The sequence below is a fragment of the Lissotriton helveticus genome, chromosome 3_1 (genome assembly GCF_964261635.1).
Source record: "Lissotriton helveticus chromosome 3_1, aLisHel1.1, whole genome shotgun sequence".
Taxonomy (NCBI): domain Eukaryota; kingdom Metazoa; phylum Chordata; class Amphibia; order Caudata; family Salamandridae; genus Lissotriton; species Lissotriton helveticus.
This window is the reverse complement of record NC_136061.1, coordinates 1,654,253,336-1,654,276,281: the sequence shown is the minus strand read 5'-3', so window position 1 is coordinate 1,654,276,281 and position 22,946 is coordinate 1,654,253,336. Positions and strand designations below refer to the sequence as shown.

At 43.3% G+C, this 22,946-nt stretch overlaps 1 long non-coding RNA gene across 1 annotated transcript in view; it reads left to right on the top strand.

Moving 5' to 3' along the window:
• Positions 1 to 22,946, top strand: part of LOC144823692 (uncharacterized) — a 95,981-nt gene that overhangs the window by 48,694 nt on the left and 24,341 nt on the right. Inside the window, exons 2-3 of the long non-coding RNA XR_013608830.1 lie at positions 1,206 to 1,268; positions 2,232 to 2,283. This is a non-coding gene — a long non-coding RNA (uncharacterized LOC144823692). The remainder of the gene's footprint in view (positions 1 to 1,205; positions 1,269 to 2,231; positions 2,284 to 22,946) is intronic.

The following is a 22,946-nucleotide window of genomic DNA, read 5'->3' as shown; positions in this document are numbered from 1 at the left end:
GGGAAGGGGGTGAAAAAAAGTCTTAAGGCTAGGGGTAAGGAGGGGTGATGCACACAGGATCCATGGCAGGGGTAGAGTATTTCTAAAATGGCCTGGGGGCCAGGAGGGAGTGGCGCTGGGGTTTAGTTTTAGGGCTAAGGGCAGGGGTCGGGTATTTTGAAAAAGGCCTGAGGGCCAGAGGGGAGTTGCGCTGGGGGTCTAGATTTAGGACTCAGGGCAGGTGTGGGTATTTTTAACAAGGGCTGGAGGGGGTCACGCTGGGGTCTAATTTTAGGGCTCAGGTATTTTTCAAAAGGGTTGGGTGGTACTGGGGACCGGTTTAGGGCAGGGGATAGGGAAAACCTTTACCCTGCATATGCCTTTAACATACATGCCTTTACAACTAAAAGACACCAGGAAAGTATTGGCGTTTCGTCAACGAATACTGCAGCTCTGGGGTAAAGGCATAGGCAATCCAGATCCCGGAAAATGCATGGGTGGACTATATTTCCCAGTTTTATGCGAGTAATACCAAGTCAGACCTACCGGGACCTTTTGTGTGAATGAAATATTATCCTTGGCGTATGATGCCCCATCTGTGGATGGGATTGTGGCATATATAAGGAATGCTAGCACATCTGGCGTCTTGGGGCCTGATCAGGTTCCCATGGCGGTTATTAAAAAGGAGGCTCTAGCCTTGGGATGTTTCCTCATCCCACTGTTTAATCATTGTTATCGTTCTGGGAAAATCCACCAGTCATACAAGGGGAGTGTTATTGTCCCGCTGTACTTGAAGGGCCCTAAAACCTTCCCGGCAAGTTTTAAGCCGATAGCCCTGTTAGATGCCTATGGCAAAATATTTGCCAAAAGCATACTAAGTCATTTACAGCAGTGGGATCTAGATCAGAATATCATTCTCCCGGAACAAGCCAGATTTAGGAGGAATCACAGTACACTGGACAATATTGCGGTCCTGCAGAATGTTGTGGAAAAATATGCCCCCTTTCGAGGCATGCCAGTATATACGGTGTTCACAGATTTTTTTCCATGGCGTTTTGATAGAGTGGACCGTCAAAAACTGTGGAGAAAGTGTGGGAAGGATGGGCGGAAAAAGAAGTGAGAAGGCTGAATTTGATTCTTAATATTGAGTGTAGATAATAACTGTTAAAGAGAACTAAACTCTTCTTCCTCAGGTGTTCAATTCTTTCCTTCTTCTCTTCCTCTAGGTCATCTTCTCCTTCGTCCAGGAGAGTGTTACCCTGGAGGCTCGGGAAAAGAAGAAGGTGGCGGTAAGTATTTGTAAATGGTAATGTCACCACAGCCAAGTGGGATTGAAAAGCCTAGGTTTAATGTGGGTGATTCTGGTTATTGTAGTTTAACAGGTCTATCTTTTCAGACCTGTTGTTTTGCCTCTGAGTCGCAAAGATAAAACAAATACGAGAGAAAAGGAAAATTTATTGGTCTCCAAAAGGAAGCCAAAATATACTTAAGAAAGGAAGAAAAGTAGAAACAATTCCACATAAATGTCCCTCTCTTGGGGTTTAATAAAACAGAATTAATTTAATTTTTTAGCAACCAGGCCTTGATTCAAGGCTTACTAAGGACATACCATGCACAGTGTCCGAGGCCGTGTCCTACTTATTTTCATTCACCAGTCAGGATTAGTTTTTTATTCTTTCTCTCTCTCTTTACCCCTTTTCTCTCTGTCTCTCACTCTCTGGGTGGAAGGTACAGAGGATATTAAGCAAATAATGCAGCACTCAATGACGGAAACGAAGAGCCTCTTAGGTATAGCAACACAGAGGGCGATACACATCTCTCTATTGTTCTGCAAATGTTTAACCCAGCTCTCGTACAACCCAACCTGTACCTTTAATTTGCTTTCACGCTTGGAGCATGTACTGTGTTTGCCGCAACTCTCCTGAGTTGCTGCGGTATGTAAGCCTCCCCGTGGGTGTCTACTACTCCTCACTCCAACTCTCTGGGGCCGTGTCGTCTTCAATCTCCTCACCTCTCTGGCAGGATCCTTCAGTTTTCTCCGCTTCGACGTTCAATCGTGCTGCTCCGGACTCAATACTCTCGGAGTCTTCTGTGTTTCCTTGACTCCGTCTTCTGCTTTCATCAACCTCCTGTTGTTGGGTGGCGTCTTTTCCACTCCTGTTCCCGCTTCTGGATTGGCTCTGACTCCTTTTAGATCCGCTTACTTTTGTGCAGAATAGGTAGAGTCCATTAACTCTTTCTTTTTCTTCCAGGAGTGGCGATGTCAACGATCAAAGGAGGAGCTTGGAAACCGCGATGAAGAAGGTGAGTCAGGGGCTATTCTCTGTGGGTTACCTGTCTCTTCCTCATAGGAAGTTTCTCCTTCTGGGGGTTCCGCATATCCTTGTGGGTCTTATAGGGCTACACATGGATACTTGTGCCAAATAATGGGAGGGACGCAGGGTCCAGCCTGTAAGGTTAAAACCCACAACGCTCTTAAGCAAGCCTGTTTGTTTGCTCCCCTTTTGTTTTCTTTATAAATTTCGGACCTTCCAGAAACTTTGAACCAAGTGAGGGGTGACTTGCTCAGAATTGGCCAGATGTCCAATGGCTCCCTACTGTACGCTTGATCCGGCTATTTTGGACTTACCGCCCATTGGTTTGCAACATCGTCTGGAAGCTCTGTCAGAGTATGCTGAACCCATTTTCAGAAGATCAGTATTTCTAAAAACAACGTTTTGATCTTTTGTTAGAATGGGTTAAGATTAAGGAGGAGCTTTTAATGGTATTTAGGTTCAAATGAACTGGAAATAGTGGACTCGTATCCTTATCTTGTAGATCATAAGATGGCCGCCAAGTAGGAGCTCTATCCAAGAGCCACTGGGTTCGGGATAACCAAAGCAGTTAAATCCCTGGTAAAACCCTGCCATCCACCCACCGTCCACCGACTACCGGAACAGCTAGGAACAAATAGAAGTAAAAATTAGCTTACCCAGGGAGGATTGACACCCGACCAGCACAACTTCTCCTCGCCAGCACCAGACCAGCACGACTTCTCCTCGCCAGCACCAGACCAGCACGACTTCTCCTCGCCAGCTCCCGACCAGCCAGACTCGCTGCTTCAGGGATTGAAACAGGCACTGAGCGTTTCCCATCAAAAGAAATCTGAGCCTGAAAGCTGCCCGAAATCTGCTCCGTGCCCCCTGGACAGCGCTGCCATGGCCCCCCATAGGATCCTCTGACCGCATCGTTTGGATCTTCTCATCGAAGCTCACCCGAGGACACGGGACAGAGGTGAGGATCCGGATCCTCTGCCCGTGTCGCCCTCAGGCTATCAGTGCCCCCAATAGTCTGCGCTTTTCTTGCCCCCATAGACTGAGCTATTTCAGGAGCATCAGGCGAGGGGTGGAGAGCGGATGCTCGGAGCCCATGAACTGGAGACAAAACGACTTGGCACCGGACCCGGCGTGAGCCATATTCTGTCCCCATAGACTGACTTCGGGTGAGATACAGAGCACGGGTGATTAGAGCCCGAGAATCCGAAGGCTAGGTGGCGTATCACCGGACCGCCAAAGGTGCTCCCTGGGCTCACGGGATCGCAAGGCACTGCAGCTTTGCCGGGACAGTGGCGCAGAGCACCCTGGGCCTTTAATTTCCCAATAGTCAGACCTGTAACACACGCGACATCCCCGCGCGGGCCACCTCGGGCCCCTGCTGCTGGGAGGGATTATTCCAGGCCTCTAGGAGCTCTAAAGGTAGGGTTGAAGCACAATCGGTCCGGGCAAAAAAGAAAACTGGGGAGTCAGAGCCCGGTCTGCCTGACCTTAAAATGGCAGCCGACGCTGACCTTCAGATCAGTGACCAGACACATCAGTCTCCTCTTCACTTTCAATTCAATTTCTAACTGCACACGTTGTTGAAGAAACTCTACTGCCTTGGGCCCCGGCCATCTTGAGTGGAGGTTGGCTCCTTATTAAGGCATCATCTCCAAAATGGCAGTAACAGGAAAGGGCAAGTGAAAGAGGACAATCAATAGAAAGAGATAAGGGCATCCAGCTCTCAGATGAGCTTGGCAACTACGAAGGCGGCCATCTTGAAATAACTTTTAACAAAGAAAGAACTCTGAACATTAAGCTGGCAATACATCTTAAGCCGAATTTTACAGAATTAAACTAATGTATTCAAGACAGAGAGAATACATAAACGTTCATCACACTAGGTACAAGAAGAGAACAAAGTCAATAGCAGAAACCACATGCAGACAGGGGAGCAAGGGAACACATCAAACATCAAACTGGGCAATTGGCAACTAAGTAGACAAGACTAATTAACAATTGGCAACTTTTAGCAACTAAGTGGAGAAAAGACACCACAAGATTTTCATTAGACCTGTTAGCAACCGGAGACAGATAGTGACATATAAGAGAGGGCACATCAAATAGTATGCTACTCCAATCAGCAAATATGGCCGACAACTACTTAGAGCCAGTAGGCATGAACGCTCATGTCATAAAATATCCAACCAAATTATCCAAGAATGCAGCCAAAAAATTCAAGCACAATCTACTGAGGAAAAACCCGGACACGCTGATCTCTGTCCCCTCTTTTAACACAGACAAAGGCATTATCTTGAATGACCTGATATTCTTCACCAGAAGAACGGCTAAACATTGCTCAACATAAAAACGATAAACAATATACCACATGGCACAAAACTTATGATCATATCTTCACCAAGATGCAGAGCGGACCTATGCATAACTATTTACAAGAACGGAATAGTGCTTATACAAGCAGCCAACAACGAATTAGAAAAATTCGACAACATGTTCTCAACCTTAAAAGACCGTGTAGAGAACTCAAGATTTCAACAACACCAGACCCCACAAGACACTCTAGACACAAACAACACTACCACCACAGACATCATACTAACTAGAGGCCCTCAGGAACCACAACATTCTACGCAACTAGGAGACACAATTGGAACAGGAGGCACGTTGTTTGGGAATGATACAGAAAGAACAGAAATGTCTACACAATATGCAAATAACGACCAGGAGCAGTTTCAGAGGGAAGAATCGACGCCTCTTCCCAATGACGGGACATCTCCTACAAGTAGGCCACTCAATGAGAACCTGGAAATAACTGATTTGGAAGATATCACCCCTTCCATACACCACTCTACTACAGCACAAATGACATCTAGAACCATACAAAATGTATATCCCCAAACATGGTATTAGGAGCACAAGACATAGATGGCGCATCCCACATTGCAAATAGAGGTGGAGCAGACAACCGTACTAATGATGAAAAGAAAAGGACCTTGGTAAAGAGAACAGATCTAAAACACGGGAATGCAAAACGTGAATCCCCAAATAAGCAGGTGAGCACTCCTAATACGTCACCCCAGACTCAGAGAGAAATCAAAGAGCTTCAAACACAAATAGGCAACATGTCACAAGACATACTAAGCACTCTGCAAGCGATGGAAAAGTTACTTGAAATCACGGTAAGCACTCACTCCAAAGTCGAGCACATCCAAGAACTAGTACATAACTCTCAAAGAAAGAGCAATGAGACGGCCATGCCATTATCAAATAGGCATAATTGACCAGATAGGAATCGTAATTACTTATCAGAAGAGGAAACCCTATCCTTACTCCGGGAGTATGAGCATACGGAACGCAGTAGAGGGGAGGAAATTAGAACAGTCCCGATCGATGCTAATAGAACATCCAGACAGGATGTAAGGAAACCCAACCTTAACAACTAACAACATGTCCAGCTAATCACCGATTCGCAAAAACTGAACTCAAGTAGCTCTGGGAAACCTCTGATATGCCTACTGCTCAACTGTCGGTCGCAGCAAAACATGCATCAGACATAGCTGACCTCATCATTAGCCAGGAAATTGACATGACAATCCTTACAGAAACATGGCTTTCGGAATCCCCATCTCCATTCATGGATCTCCTAGTGCCCCCTCAGTATAACATTGTGAGACTAGATAGACTAAAAAAGATAGGGGGTGGTATAGCTTGCATTCACTGATCGGATATAGAGGTCAGCCAAATACAATCCGACCCACTCGAATCCTGTGAATACCTAGGTCTCAATATAAGATCGGCAGACAATCAAAGCTGCAACCTGCATGCGCTTTACCACCCACCAGGAAATAACGCTACTTTCATAGACCAGTTAATGGAGATCATAATGGCTAACTCTAACACTGACGCTAATAACATATTCCTAGGTGAATTTAATCTACACTGGGACGACAGCAATGACAAACAGTTCAACACTCTCAAAGACTTTTTAGCGGAGCTAAACATCACCCAAGCATGCACACAGCCAATACACTCGAAAGGAGCTACGTTAGACTGGATAATATCGAGAAACAATAATACTTCAATCCTCTCAATTGTTCAGAGCGACTGGTCAGATCACCATGCCATAACCTTCCTGATACCCACATTGAAAAAGAACAAGACCACGCAACCTATCAAACTCATAAAGTGGACTCGGGACACTAAAGACTCGAATATTGAACTACTAGTAGAAAGCTGTGAGAAGGACCTAAATCCACCTAACAACTTGCAGAATGTGAATGATCTAACGGATCACTACACTACATCAGTAACGAATGTAGTCAACGCCACCATGCCACTAAAACTGAAAAGAGTCATAGAGAAGGTTAAAAATCCATGGTTCAATGGGACACTGAATGAAGACAAGTGGAAACTGAGACTTGCTAAAAGAAAATGGAGACAATACCCATCATCCCCCGAACTGAAATCCCTCAGAAAAATCAGAAACAAATACAACAAAAAGGTCCTCAATTCCAAAAAGGAATTTATTAGATCAGAACTGGATAACGCCAAAAACAGACCACGGAAACTATTCGAGATCTTAAAGCAACAATCGAATAAGTTGTCAAATCTGCCCAAGAAACTACAAAAATGCAACTAAGGTGTGAAGAATTCTCAACAGTCTTCACCGACAAGGCCAACACGCTTGAAAGAGAGCTCAGGAGAGCAGCTGACAACCTTCCCAACCAAACACCCTCAACGATCAATACCTTCAAACTATATGACCAGAATACCATCACCAAAACGCTCTCAGTTATCAAACCTAATAACCACTATAATGACCCACTCCCCTCAAAATGCCTGAAAGAAATCAGCCATATCGTGATTCCAATATGGACGAAAATATTAAGTGCCTCTCTATCCCAAGGGATCCTTCCAGAATGCCTAAAAACAGGTCAAGTCGTCCCCATCATCAAAAACCTACAGCGGACCCGGCAGATCCTAATAACTTTCACCCAGTGACCAATATTCCTTTACTTGCCAAACTAATAGAGAAATGTGTGCAAAATCAACTGAGCCAGCACATCGCCAATTTCTCGTTACTGGACGACTGCCAGTCAGGATTCAGAACAGGACACAGCACGGAAACAGCAATCCTACATATTGTCGATGATGCACTACAGGCCCTAGAACACAATCAAACATGTCTACTAATCCTCCTTGACCTGTCATCTGCATTTGACATGGTAAATAATGAAAAATTACTGACCAGGCTCCATGACAGGATGGGAATGTCTGGAAATGTGCTGAAATGGTTTGAATCCTTCCTTCAGAATAGAACGCAAAGATTTCTGGTCAACCAATCACTTTCACCATCATGCCCTAACTCAATTGGAGTCCCTCAAGGATCTACATTATCTCCATCACTGTTTAACCTGTATGTTGACCCTCTTACAGAAATTCTCCGAAACTCAAAGATATCCTATCACATGTACGCGGATGACACGCAGGTATACATCAAGATCGCATCTCTGGAAGACATCAAGTTAATGAATGAGGCCTTAAAAATGTCATTACAATGGTTAAGTAGCAACCATATGAAGCTAAATGCACAAAAAACAGAATTCCTACTAATTTCACCACCAAAGAACCACACAGAATTGAAGGAATAGTCCAAAATGGTCACAGCGTTAAATTGCACCCCTACCCTACTTGACTCAGCAAAATCACTAGGAATCAAGCTGGGTGAGAACCTAGACATTAAAGCCCGCATCAAATCATTGGCAAAAAGTGCCCGTTTCTATTTGAAATACATTAGAAAAGTGAAACCATTTATTTCTAAGGCGGATCTCAAACTAGCATACCAATCATTAGTTATCTCGAGGATTGAATATGGATGTACAACCTTAGCAGGTCTACCAAAAATTTCCACAGCACCACTAAAAGCATGCCTCAATGCAGCTGCAAGACTCATCACCGGATCGAGGAAATTCAACCATATCTCTCCACACCTGAAAGCATTAAACTGGCTCCCTTACGAAGCCAGAATTCAGCTAAAAATTACATGTATTACCCACAAAGCGCTCCACTACAATACTCCAAGATACCTTGCCCAGAAAATTTAATTATCGGGAGGAAGCAGACCAGCCATGAGTGTCAAGGAGCTGTTGCTGAGACCACCCATCTTCCGGAAGAAGAAAACATATGATAGAGCTTTCTCAGGAGCAGCCCCAGAATCTGGAACTCACTCCCTCCAAACATTAGGAAAATTCACACAGCAACAATTAAGAGGGAAGCTAAGAATTTCCTAATGAGTAAGTTCCTTCCATAGGCAAGACAGTCCATCACTAGCACCGTGACATAGATGTTACCAAAACAGAACAACAATGAAAGAAAGTCACCAGCTTTACTGGGGATAACCTCTGTCGGTACTATACTACTCCTGACCCAGGAATGTAGAATGCACAGGAAAAAGACATTTAAGAACTATTGCATACTGGAATTCCCAGTACACCTTAAATCTAGTTGTATCCTAAAGCTACCTCATGTCACTGTATATATTTTTTGTTAACTCTTTATGGCCGTATACTAACCGACCTCGTATCATTGTGTCTCGTTATACTTTACAAGATTTATCTCTAACCTACCTCATGTATTGTGAAGCGCTCTGATACCAATGGGTCATATTTGCGCTATATAAAACTCTTTAAATTAAAAACAAAAATAATAATTTATCTCCGGATGTTTTTTTTCCAAAAATGGGCAGTATGTTGACCACATTAAGCTTTATGTGAGTAGAACCCTTTCTCAAACTAATGCTATGTATAGATTTTATAAAGATATGTGGGAGGCGTAATTGTGGGCATGTCTTGTCTGTTTATAAGGCCAAAATCCCACCCTCTTTGTGCTATGCAGTCAAATCTTTGTAATCATGTGATGTGGAAAAGCATTCTAGGAAATCAACCTCAGTCTTATCTTGTTTGGAATTTACCCCATTGGGTTCACTGACAAAACATCGAGCCACAAAGCATCTACATACAAAAATAGTGCACCAAATATATTGAATTCAAAAATATCGACTCACTATACTGATAATTACAATGACAAAAATATTGAAAAAACCTGATCGTTTTCACTAATATAGTTGTCTAAAATATAGATTTTATATATATATATATTCACTGAAAAAACCATAGGTTATAGACCATATATAGTTAGGAATTAGCATTTACAAAACCTTGAAAATTCACTGAAAAAACCATAGGTTATAGACCATATATAGTTAGGAATTAGCATTTAAAAAACCTTATTTTACTCACACAAAACCATTGAAATTCCATATATAGTTAGTTGCACTAACTATATATCGCGCACCCGCAATCCACTGCTGATCATGTCACATATTACATCATTCATGACATGGTCAGTGACATCACTGATGACATCACTGATGACATCTCAAATGACATCACTGATGAGATCACTGATGACGTCATCCAGTGACTGTGTGTTTCTGTAAAGTTTAAATATGTTTTACATATTGAAGAATGAGTAGATGTATAAGTGTCTGGACGAAGGATTTAGTAGGTGCATGACTGAATGTATGAGTGAGTGATTAAATGTGTCTCACTGAGTGCATGGGTTAGTGACTAAACTGTCTTAATTTGTGCATCATTATGTCTGTTGTTCTGTAAACTGCTGCATGTGTTGATCATTAGCTATACGAGAGGCTATATGTGTTATTAATTGGTTGCCCAAGTATTTCTATGGCAGATTGAGTTTGTGTGGGGGTGGCTGGAAGGTGTGTGACTCTATGCATAGATGTGTGAGCAGTTTATTCACTAGGTGTATGAGTTCAAGACTGCATGTGGAAACAGCTACATGGGCAGTTGACTGTGTGCATGAGTGTATTGATGAGTGAATGGATATCTCAATGCTACATGTCATAGTAAGTACATATGTTAAACACAGTACATGTGAGAGTTGGCATATATAAATAACTGTGCATGAGAGCCACTGAATGAGTGAGTGGTTGTATCGATCATTGTGAACTTGTATCAGGGATTGTATAAGAGAGTAAATATGTGTTAGTATATGTTTCAATAAGTAAGGTGTGTTTAACTGTATAGTTGAAGAAATGGAGGTGAGATTGTTTCTTTGCATGACTGACTGGGTGTGTGAGTAACTCCATGGATGAGTGGCAGTGTGTGAGTGTCTGTATACACTGAGTGTATCTAAGGTTATATTAGAGTCTGAAGAGGTTTATCGTATTAGCACAAGAATGATGTCAAATGAGATGTCATCAGTGATGTCATCAGTGATGTCATTTGAGATGTCATCAGTGATGTCATCAGTGATGTCACTGACCATGTCATGAATGATGTAATATGTGACATGATCAGCAGTGGATTGCGGGTGCGCGATATATAGTTAGTGCAACTAACTATATATGGAATTTCAATGGTTTTGTGTGAGTAAAATAAGGTTTTTTAAATGCTAATTCCTAACTATATATGGTCTATAACCTATGGTTTTTTCAGTGAATTTTCAAGGTTTTGTAAATGCTAATTCCTAACTATATATGGTCTATAACCTATGGTTTTTTCAGTGAATTTCAATGGTTTTTTAATAGCAAATATCATAAGCTGTCGAATGTCAAGTACGTGGTAAGTGAAAACATTTTCGTGTTTATGCACACTGATCTGCTTTGAATGGTGCCCCCCCCCTCATTTCTATTAGGAGTACTCTCTCTTTGCAGATAGTGAAAGGTAGTTAACGCAGGCCTTTGCCCCCGTTGTAATCCGTCGTGCCTGCTTCTCTCTCCATTTGATTGATTGTTATCCAAGTATTTACTATTTTAGAATTAGTTCTCTTTGGTTCATTCTCTATTTACAAACAAACACAGAGTCGCAATACTCTGTTTAGTCTTTGCAGATAACGAAAAATCGTGTAAAAAAAAAAGAAAAGGAATCGAGCAAAATCAGTAGGCCACTAATGGGATCTCTTTTTGACCTCGCTAAAATAGAAACATTAGGAACAACCCCTCATGACAAATACAAAACTAGTGAGATGAACTGAACTCCACACAATGATGGCTGCAAAACAGCTCGGCTCCGCCACCCACCCCGCCCAAAATAACGATAAAGAGCGGCTGCCATGATTGGTTGCGGAATGGCCATGACGGAGCTACGAAATGGTGCTGCTCTCATGCTAACCCCAGCTTCAGTCTGAAACATCCAGAAACACTGTAGACTACCAATTCGATCAGTTCCGGTAGCGCCCCAATTTAACCCGGTAGAGAAGAACTAGCCCTCCCCTCTTTGACTGATGGTTCTTGTTGCCTGTCCCTTCTGTTGTCATTTAACAGAACTATTTAGCCTGCTGAAAGGGGTTGTGTTTCGACCGCTGGTTGGTGGAGACATTTTGACTATATTCTGGACCTGCGTTGTCGCGTAATGCGTCATATGACGCGCCGCGTTAGCGCATCCGGAAGTCATCCGGGGCGCGCAGCGCGTAACGTAAGCATAACAAGTCATGTGACTTGTTAATAAAACTTTTCATTGGTTCATTTTACTTTTCTTATTCTAATGATGAAAGCCTTGGTCATATCACCTAAAAATTACGCTTTTAATTACTTCCGAACATTATTTTTTCTTAAATATATGTTATAATGTTCCAGGCTAATGTACTTTCCCGGAAATTTTACAACTGTCCTGCAAGTAAAATATATTCTTTTTTCGAGAAAAAGAGCGTTTCTTCGTCCCATGACGGAGCCGTTGAGCAAAAGAGGGTCGACCTGCTGTCTTAGTCGCCGATACGCCTGAATATGAGATTCTTATCGATCACTTTATGTTGCAGGAATAGAAAACACAACAGCCCTTGACCATTTATCTTTACTGCGTTCCTTCGTATTATACCTTTTACCCTTCATGTAATTGGTCTGCTTTATTTCACTTGCCTTTTAATGATTCTAAAACAGTGACTATTATTAAAAACTTTACCAATGTATATACTACTACCATGTTTTCTTTTAAAAACCTTTATTGTGAAAATGTCATTATACACATACGAGCCTATAACCACGTGGGCCTGCCACGGAGCAAACTGTAATCGTATATGATGAATAGACATTTACACTGTAGAGGAACGTAACGGGCGGGCCATTAGGTTGCAAGAACTAAGGTGTCTAACAGTTACGGAATCAGTGGACGTACATTTTATAATTAAAATACGACAGGGCCAGTTACAATAAAATTATCTAGATATACATTTGCGGGCAAGTACCATGGGTGACGTTAATTCGAACTTTCAACAGTACAGTAATCAATAACACATCAGAACTTAATATCAATAGGGATGTCGAAATATTCAATCAATTCTCGTCCCCGCCCGCCATGTGCTTCAAAACTGCATACGTATCTCGTGATTTCAAGGTTCTGCAACCAGTACACAACAAGGAGTTACGAGTCCCATTTATTCCGGCGCCATTTTGGGCGAGGACGGGCAGGTCCAGGATATAGTCAAAATGTCTCTACCAACCATCGACTATGATGATGTTCATATGCTGTATTTATTAGAGTAACACTCATCTGTCCACATGAAATTAATTTACCACAATCTAAACATGTCATTTTAATCTTTCCAAAGTTCTTCTAAATATTTGGGACCGTTTCCCTTGCCTCTGAAGCTCTCAGTGCTACTTCTTTGATGAATGTACTAGCAGGTCAGGGGTTCTCCTCCAAATCTCTCTTTTATGCAGCACTATAATTAATTGGTGCCACCTCTCCATATGACGATGCATGGTATAGTTACCACAACTATATATTTTTTCGGTTCCTCTGGAGAGTTCATCGTGGCAGATGAAGCGTGTAACGTACCGGGCATTTACCTTTTTTTGCATGTACAGGAAAGGAAAAAAAAATCGAGCGTCCAAGTTCTAAGGTGTCCCAGGGCCATTTTAGTGGACCAGGCCCAAATCCAAAGAACAGGCCGCCATTTTGAGAGTCCTCTTGCAGCCGCCTGTCGCTGTAGCATCAAGAGCAGCCGAAACTCAGCTGAATGGCAACTGAAACGGTAAATGGGCGCCCCACTACATTTCAGCATTGTAGGATGACCACACCAGTACAGCAACTTGCTAGACATCACCTCGGTGCCATCCGGATCTCGGCGCCCCACTGCAGATGAAGTGCCTCTCAACTATGAAACCACCACGGTGACATCCGGATCTTGGCGCGTTGTGCTGCCTTCGGCCTATTCGCACATCGGTCCGCTACTGACGCCATCTCACAGGCTAATGGGGTGACCCACGCCGAGTTTCAGCATTGTAGGATGACCACACCAACTTGCTAGACATCACCTCGGTGCCATCCGCATCTTGGCATCTCAACGCCTAGTGGTATCTTCCATACAGAAAATATTGTTACGCTGCCTTTGGCCCCATTCGCACATCAGTCCGCAACTTAGACATCACCTCGGTGCCATCCGGATCTTGGCATCTCAGCGCCTTGTGGTGTCAGTCAGAAAATATTGTTGCGCTGCCTTTGGCCCCATTCGCACATCAGTCCGCTACTGACACCATCTCACAGGCCAATAGGGCGCCCCACGCCGACTTTTACCATTGTACGATGGCCACACCAGTGGCACAACTTGCTAGACATCACCTCGGTGCCATCCGAATCTTGGCATCTCAACGCCTAGTGGTATCTTCCATACAGAAAATCTTGTTACGCTACCTTTGGCCCCATTCGCACATCGGTCCGCAACTTAGACATCACCTCGGTGCCATCCGGATCTTGGCATCTCAGCGCCTTGTGGTGTCTTCTACTCCGAAAATATTGTAGAAAATATTGTTGCGCTGCCTTTGGCCCCATTCACACATCAGTCCGCTACTGACACCATCTCACAGGCCAACAGGGCACCCACGCCGACTTTTACCATTGTACGATGGCCACACCAGTGCCACAACTTGCTAGACACCACCTCGGTGCCATCCGGATCTTGGCATCTCAGCGCCTTGTGGTGTCTTCAAATCAGAAAATATTGTTGCGCTGCCTTTGGCCCCATTCGCACATCGGTCCGCTACTGACGCCATCTCACAGGCCAACGGGGCGCCCCACGCCGACTTTCAACATTGTAGGATGGCCACAGAAGTGCGACAACTTACTAGACACCACCTCGGTGCCATCCGGATCTTGGCGCGTTGTGCTGCCTTCGGCCTATTCGCACATCGGTCCGCTACTGACGCAAACTCACAGGCCAACGGGGCGCCCCACGCCGACTTTCAGCATTGTAGGATGGCCACACCAGTGCGGCAACTTGCTACACACCACCTCGGTGCCATCCGGATCTTGGAATCTCAGCGCCTAGTGGTGTCTTCTATTCCGAAAATATTGTTGCGCTGCCTTCGGCCCCATTCACACATCGGTCCGCTACTGACGCCATCTCACAGTCCAAAGGGGCGCCCCACGCCGACTTTCAGCATTGTAGGATGGCCACACCAGTGCTGCAACTTGCTGGACACCACCTCTTTGCCATCCGGATCTTGGCGCATTGTGTTGCCTTCGGCCTATTCGCACATCGGTCCGCTACTGACGCCGCCTCACGTGCCAACGGGGCGCCCCACGCCGACTTTCAGCATTGTAGGATGGCCACACCAGTGCTGCAACTTGCTGGACACCACCTCGGTGCCATCCGGATCTTGGCGCGTTGTGTTGCCTTCGGCCTATTCGCACATCGGTCCGCTACTGACGCCACCTCACGTGCCAACGGGGCGCCCCACGCCGACTTTCAGCATTGTAGGATGGCCACACCAGTGCTGCAACTTGCTGGACACCACCTCGGTGCCATCCGGATCTTGGCGCGTTGTGTTGCCTTCGGCCTATTCGCACATCGGTCCGCTACTGACGCCGCCTCACGTGCCAACGGGGCGCCCCACGCCGACTTTCAGCATTGTAGGATGGCCACACCAGTGCTGCAACTTGCTGGACACCACCTCGGTGCCATCCGGATCTTGGCGCGTTGTGTTGCCTTCGGCCTATTCGCACATCGGTCCGCTACTGACGCCGCCTCACGTGCCAACGTATTTTCTCCGCATTTTACACCCTATGCCGCATAACAGGTCATGTGACTTGTTTATAAAACTTTTCATTGGTTCATTTTACTTTTGGTTTCCTAATGATGGAAGGCTTGATCATGTGACCTAAAAACAACACTTTTCATTGGATGAAAACTTTTTTTTTTTCCCAAACGATGAAAGCCCCACCTTGTTTCTGGATGTTTCAGACTGAAGCTGGCGTCAGCATGAGAGCACCACCATCTCGTAGCTCAGTCGTGGTCATTCCGCGAGCAATCATGGCAGCCGCTCCCCACCAGAAGCCTGCAGGAGTCGGAGCCCCCAAAACTTTTGATGAATTCTCAAGGCGGAGGGGACGCTTTCGAGAATGGGGTCCAAGACCTAGCAGACAAGCGTCCGATTTCCAAGGTGTCCCAGGGCCATTTCAGTGGACCAGGCCCAAAAAGGAAACAGCCTGCCGCCATTTTGAGAGTCCTGTGACAGCCGCCTATCGCTGCACCGCAAGAGTGGGCGCAACTCAGCTGAATTGCGGCTTTTGACACAGTGGACCAAAAACGGACGGAATGGCAACTGAAACGGTAAAGGGGCGCCCCACTACAACAGATGACACTCCACCTGGAGAGGCCCGTTCACACCGCCTCCCCCGGGGCACCCCGCGCCGTTATTCGGAGCAGCATTGTAGGATACCAAAACCAGTGCAGCAACTTACTGGACATCACCTTGGTGCCATCGTTCTGCTGCCTTGGAACTATTCGCGCAACAGTTTGCTACTGATGACCCACCCCCCGCGACGCCCCATGCCGTTATTTGCTGGGTGGCAACTTACTAGACATCACTTTAGTGTCATCTAGATTTCAGCGCGTTCTGCTGCCTTGGAACTATTCGCACAACAGTTTGCTACTGATGACCCACCCCCCGCGACGCCCCACGCCGGAAATCTGGACGTTGTGCTGCGTTGGGACTATTCGCACAGCCGACCGCTACTTCGTTGTTTTTCCCTAAAAATGTTTATATGTTATTACTATTTTTGTTTTCTTGTATATATTTATAAATTATTAAAGTTTTATAATCTTACTACTTTGTCGGAGTGCTATATATTTTTAATGTGACACATAATTGTAAAAACTTTGATGTACAAAGAGTCATCCCTGGAATCTTCCGCTTCAGGCTCGGTCCCCTCCCCAATCACAATACAGGATGGTTTTCAGATAATAGCAACGCTTCTGCTGTGACGGATCTCATCGAGTGTGGGCCTTGATCTACTATAACTCCTTTGAAGAGGGGTGATTCTTTACAGCTGTGGCCATAAACTACATCTGCAGGGCTAGCTGATACCCTAGGACCAGCCTGGACAATCGGACACAGAGGAAAAGGAGTGTCAGAGGGTGCGGTAGTGAATAGGGCGAAAGGGAGGTGTCGGGCGGGCACAGGGTGTGATTCTCAGGGAAGAGCAGCGCAGATGGGGGGAGGTTTATTACCCATGCATAAGACAGAGAGCGGGGGTGACCACTGCCTGGGGGAGATGCTTGCGAGGGTGGGGAGCCATGCTAAGGATCGACAGCGTGCACAGAGTGGGTCTGGTCAAGGCATCTAAAATGGCTGCCGTGCACGACAAAAGTGTGGCATTTGAAAAAAGACAAGATGGCGCAGACAATGTTTTTCAACACTTCCTGATTTCCTTCGAATCGAACGTTAACAGACGTTGGGGCATATTACCAAAGTTAAGCGATATTTATCCCTAACGATGCTTAGCAATGATTTTTTTACCGTCAGAAATTATCGCAGATAAACCTTGCTATTATCAAGGTTTATCGGAAATACGATAAAAAACGACCGCAATGCATTAATATCGCTGAAAACTCAGCGATATTCATGCATTACCGAGCTAATGCTCTTAGCCATGTTATCCACCTCCCATTGGATAACATGGCTAAGAACTGCTCAGGGCAGGTGGTAGCTTTTGGAGATATTCGCGCTTATCTCGAATATTTCCAAAAGTTGATAATAGGAGATAGCGATGTTAGCGACTGTTTCCAGTCGCTAACATCTTGGCATGCCCACTTTGCATGTCATTAGTGATAAATATCACTCACATGCAAAGTGGGGCCCAAGATGGTCGCTATATTCTACTAGCCGTCGCTAACTGGTGTTAGCAACAGCTAGGTAATACACATATAATTTTATCTCCGCGAAGCGGAGCGCTGTTACAGATATATATCTTGTTTCTGAACGTTAATTTCTCAAAATGCACTGAAGCACATATATTGAGACCTAGCAAAGGCACATCGGGCTACCAGTCCCTACAATTTTGCCAAGTTTCGTGCAAATCCATTCAGCTGTTCGATCCTACCGAGAGACAAGATGGCGGCCGCTACGGACTGTTTGGAATGTTTACAGACACCGGAGAGCCAATCAGCTTCGCTTCGCAAAGCTCCGTAACGCGAAAAGTACGCGAAGCGGTGCGCTGTTACAGATATATATCTTTTTTTGAACGTTAATTTCTCAAAATCCACTGGAGCACATATATTGAGATCTAGCAAAGGCACATCGGGCTACCAGTCCCTACAATTTTGCCAAGTTTCGTGCAAATCCATTCAGCTGTTCGATTATTATTATTCTTATTTTTTTTTGCCCCGCGGGGCCCTTTTAAAACCTCCACATCAAACCTAGGGGGTGAGCGACAATGTACTATGCCCCCTTATGGTCATTTGCCCCTTCGCTTTGGCCTCCTCTTGTCTCTCGATCCTACCGAGAGACAAGATGGCGGCCGCTACGGACTGTTTGGAATGTTGACAGACGCCGGAGAACCAATCAGCTTCGCTTCACAAAGCTCCGTTGCGCGTAAAGTACGCGTCCTGGGACGCTGCCAGGTCCGCTGTTACAGATATATATCTTTTTTTAAACGTTAATTTCTCAAAATCCACTGGAGCACATATATTGAGACCTACAAAAGGCACATCGGGCTACCAGTCCCTACAATTTTGCCAAGTTTCGTGCAAATCCATTCAGCCGTTCGGGCTAAAAGTGAGGCCAACCGCCCTATGGAAAACTCAATGTTAAAAACACGTTTTGGGACCCCCCTTTTTTCTCGGCCCCCCCTTGACGAACCCCCCCCAAATTTTCAAGGGCTGCTCAGAAACAAAATGTGCCATTTTCCTGAAAATTTCAGCCAATTCCGTCCACAAACGCCAAAGTTATTAGACATAGAATTTTCCAAAAACCCATAGAGAAAAAATCCTAACTATATATACCTACTGGCGACCGCCAGTAGGTAATATATATATGTATATATATATATATATATATATATATATATATATAATTAAATATATATAAATTTAAATAATAAACGGTGAATGAAATATTAATACTAATATAATGACTACATGAATATTTTTAATTTATATCATTTGTTTATACTTTTTTAAATCTAAGAACATATAAATACATATATCCAGTAACATAAAATATTTAAAAAGCAGATCATTTTAATTACACATGAAAAACTCAAACAAAATAAAAATGTTGAATTTGCTAAAAATAAAATATTAAAAACTTTAATTATAAATATGATAATTTAATTAACCAAAACATATTTATATAAGTTGAAACAATATAAAGTAAACTACCATTTTTTACCATAAATACATTTACTATACCCACTACAACTTATGAATAGTTTCAAACTCAGGAGGTGTAAAATTTACAAATTCTACTACAATCAGTGCAACAGTAGGTCAAGTGTTGGATGTCGAAAGGTTTACATTTACTATTCCCACACCAATGAGTGCAACAGTAGGGAAAGTGTTGGATTGTGGAGATGAAAAAGTTACTATTCCCACTCCAGTCAGTGCAACAGTAGGGAAAGTGTCGGATTGCGGAGGGGTACATTTTACTATTCCCCTCCAGTCATATTATAAATTAATACAAATATGATTTTTATCAAAATACCAACATCTATTATCAAAATAATAACAACCAATAAATACAATATTATTTACACTTAAAAAGCATAACACAATTAACACATACAGTAATACATTACAAACAAAATGTTACTCTTTATAATTTTATTCATGACATAAATTTCTAAAAGCTACACACTACACATCTAAAATGTATATTTAAATGTATAATATTTACACATTTTACATAATCAAAATTATATTAAATATTAATACCAATTAACTACTAATAAAACAAATACATGTAATTACCCTCCCACCTGTAGTGCTAGAGGCACTCTTATGGTTTGAAACCACGTGATGACCATTGACTACCATGATTTTAATTGACTTTTAGTGTTTTATTTTACCCTAGCCTGAATTTACGCCCCGCATGTGCATGTTTCCCTTGAAGATTTCGTCGTATCTCTTGTAGTTTTAAAGTGGGAGCTGTCACAGAGTAGAGTAGAACAGCTTACCAAGAATAGAACGTGTGGGATGTGCATTTGAGAGCATGAGAGAGAGAGAGAGAGAGAGAGAGAGGTGTGGAATGTACTTTTTGGTCCCGAAGAGTAGTGTTATGAGCAGTGGTGCTCAAATGTGCATTATGTTGTACATTGAGAGATGAAGTATGTGATGCTAAAGGCAGTGGTGCACAAATGTGCATTGTGTTGTACATTGAGAAGTATTATGAAGTTCTTACTATTGGCTTTGACATGCCCTCATGTCATCTTAAATTCTGACTGTCTTACTTGAGCTTTTTACGTGCACAGACAGGCACCCAGATTGCTCAATTTGTTTGGGTTATTCACGTTCAATGTTGCTTTGTTTTTGGAGAGGAGATTGTTGAATGTACCATCAGAGACTTTCGTAGCTTCTTTAAGATAAAGGCTGTAACATGTCCAAATGCAGAAGGAACGTGACTATACCTTTGCCCTGGAATACTTGCATGGAAGGTGGCCAATTCCAGTAAATTTCCTTCGCGCAGAGGGAATGCCTCTTGGAACCTTCTAGTGTGTTTTGAGATTATAAAGCTGTGGTTTATTGACTTAGAAACCAGGATTGTTCAAGCTTAAATGGTCGACGCATCATCAGTGCAGGTATAGGTTGCTGAGTCTTCTGACTTCGGCTGTTTTAATCCCCCAGTCTGGAGCGGGCCAGGATGAAGATTGCACCAGTTGAAGTGTTTGATTTTAGATTGTTGCCATTTTTATGGGTTGTTTGTGCGCATATTCAGTTTCTAGTGGTTATAACAGGCATTGTGATGCGTGACTGTCAGTGTGCACCTTCAGTTTCCAGTGGGTATAATCATCTGAGGTGTTTTCTTTGAGTATTGACTAAGTGATGTGTGAAAGTGTGTGTGCACATCCAAGGTAATCATCTGATGTATTTAGTGTATATATCTTTCTGATTTCTTGCAGGACGTCTAGTATAACCTTTATTCTTGTGTTGTATTCTTGCTTGTGTTTATTATTACCTATGCATTTAACAATTTGAATAAAGAGGAGGAATTAAACACACATATTTGGTTATGAACAAACTGCCCCATTGACTGCATTATGTATTTTCTACCGTCAACCAGTTGTCTCTGTATTTATGGACCATTTGTCCTTTTAAAGTGTAATGTACAAATGTATGTGTTTGTGTGAACATCACATAATTGTTTTCATTTTGGATGATTCTTTTTAGCAAGGTAGCTCTGCACAATGAGTGACTAGATTTCCAACATCAAGGTATAGGAGAAAGAATGACAGATTCTCCAGTGGCGATTGATGGTCCGTGATTGGAGGACCACCACTAGTGGCAGCCACGAAGGCCCCTTACTGGTAACTGGGGTATTCAGCTGATATGATCATGATTTGGCATGCTCATGTCCGACAATCCTGCAAAGGAATGGACCTTTGATCAGCTTAAACTAGGCAGGCATTTGTCATCGTCTAGAAACCCCAATCAACTGGGTGACTCACCATTTGGTGGATGCCCTTTGTTTCGAATGGGATCACTTATATCTCCATTTGGAGGTTATTGGAGCCTAGTGGATCAGCCGTTATACCTTGACTCATGCCGTTCATGTGAGGGGCATATTCGTATAACAATCAACAGGAGGACAAAGTTCCTATACTAGGGTGCAAAAAGTCACCCATGTATCAGGGTGCAAAAAGTCACCCGTGCAATAAAACATAGAGAGGAGAGGTAGGAGAAAAAGTAAACATAGGTATAAAAGACCCAAATATGATAGGGAAAGTCATTCTACATCCTCTGCTGCCCTCACACACCCCAAGGGGTGTCATGCTTCATCATCGGGCGTTTGCTCCTCGTAGGGCCGGCGCTGCAATTCCCTACGGGTCCTCCGAAGGGTCAATTTATCTGAGATCTTTTTAGAGGATTGCCGGATGGTGCATGAGGGTGTGTGGGGAGTGGGTAAAGGAGGGTAAAGAAAGTGCGTGCAAATGTGATAGTGTTTTAAAATTCAAGTGTAAACCAGCAGCGTGTAGAAGAGGCAGCACCCGCATTCAATTCCCGACTATACGCGGGCGTCCATGACTCTGACCATTGGAGGATCGCTATAAATTAATTTTGTTATAAAAAAATCAGATAAGGGTGGTAACCTAGTTTTATGGCCCAAAAAAGAATATTTGGCAGAAGTCTATAGACAATTGAATGATGAAAGATGTTATGTAAAATCTACCTCTGAGGAATATGATAAGGCCAAAGGAGTGTTGCAAAAGCTATTGGCACAATGGAGAAGGGAAGGTCTCCTATCAAGTGATGAGTATAAATTCATGTACAAAGAGTTTCCTGTATTATCTGTCCTATATTTAATACCTAAAATACATAAAGGAACTATGCCTGTTCCAGGTAGGCCAATCATCTCGGCCATCAATAGTGTAGGTCAGTGGTTCCCAAACTTTTTTGACCCGTGGCTCCCTTGACCTAAATGGCAGTTGGCCGTGGCTCCCCACCATTTTGAGGAGGATGTAAGCCCGGCCTCGGGACCTCCTGTTGTCTTCCTTAAATTAATTGGGATGCAATGAAGGTATAATAATCATATTTGTAACAAAATAAGATAACAATTGTTTAATAAAAACTTGTTAAGTGTGAAACGATACAAGATTAATACGCAAATATGTTTCCATGCAACTTTTTTCAACCACACAATAGTTCAAAAACTTCTGTATAATAATATCTTTTCAATGAACAGGTAAAACAGCAGAGTCCGAAATTTACCTTAAAAATCCTAGTGAGATGGATGAGCTTGTTTTTCCAACTTTGATTTATTTTATTTATTTATTTGAAAAGTTTTATAAAGCGCTAGACCCGGAGGTATCAGATAATATAAGATAATTAGCACGTAGGGCAGACTAATGACTAACTGTCAAACTGTCAGTGTAAGCATTATCGCAGATTAGTACCCCATGGTTTTTTGTGTCACCTCTTACTTACATGCAATTAGTTCAGGTGCCAGTTTTCCACCAATGGCAATCTAGGTTGGAAGACTTGTGTTTAGTGCAAAACACCTACATAGTGTGTCTTTACACCTTCAAAACTGCTATAATTTGCTGATATGGGCACGCTTTATAGCAATCAGATTCGCTGAAGGGGGTCGTATATATTTTGGTTCCTGTGCCTATTTTTTCTCAGCCTGTTTCCTTAGTT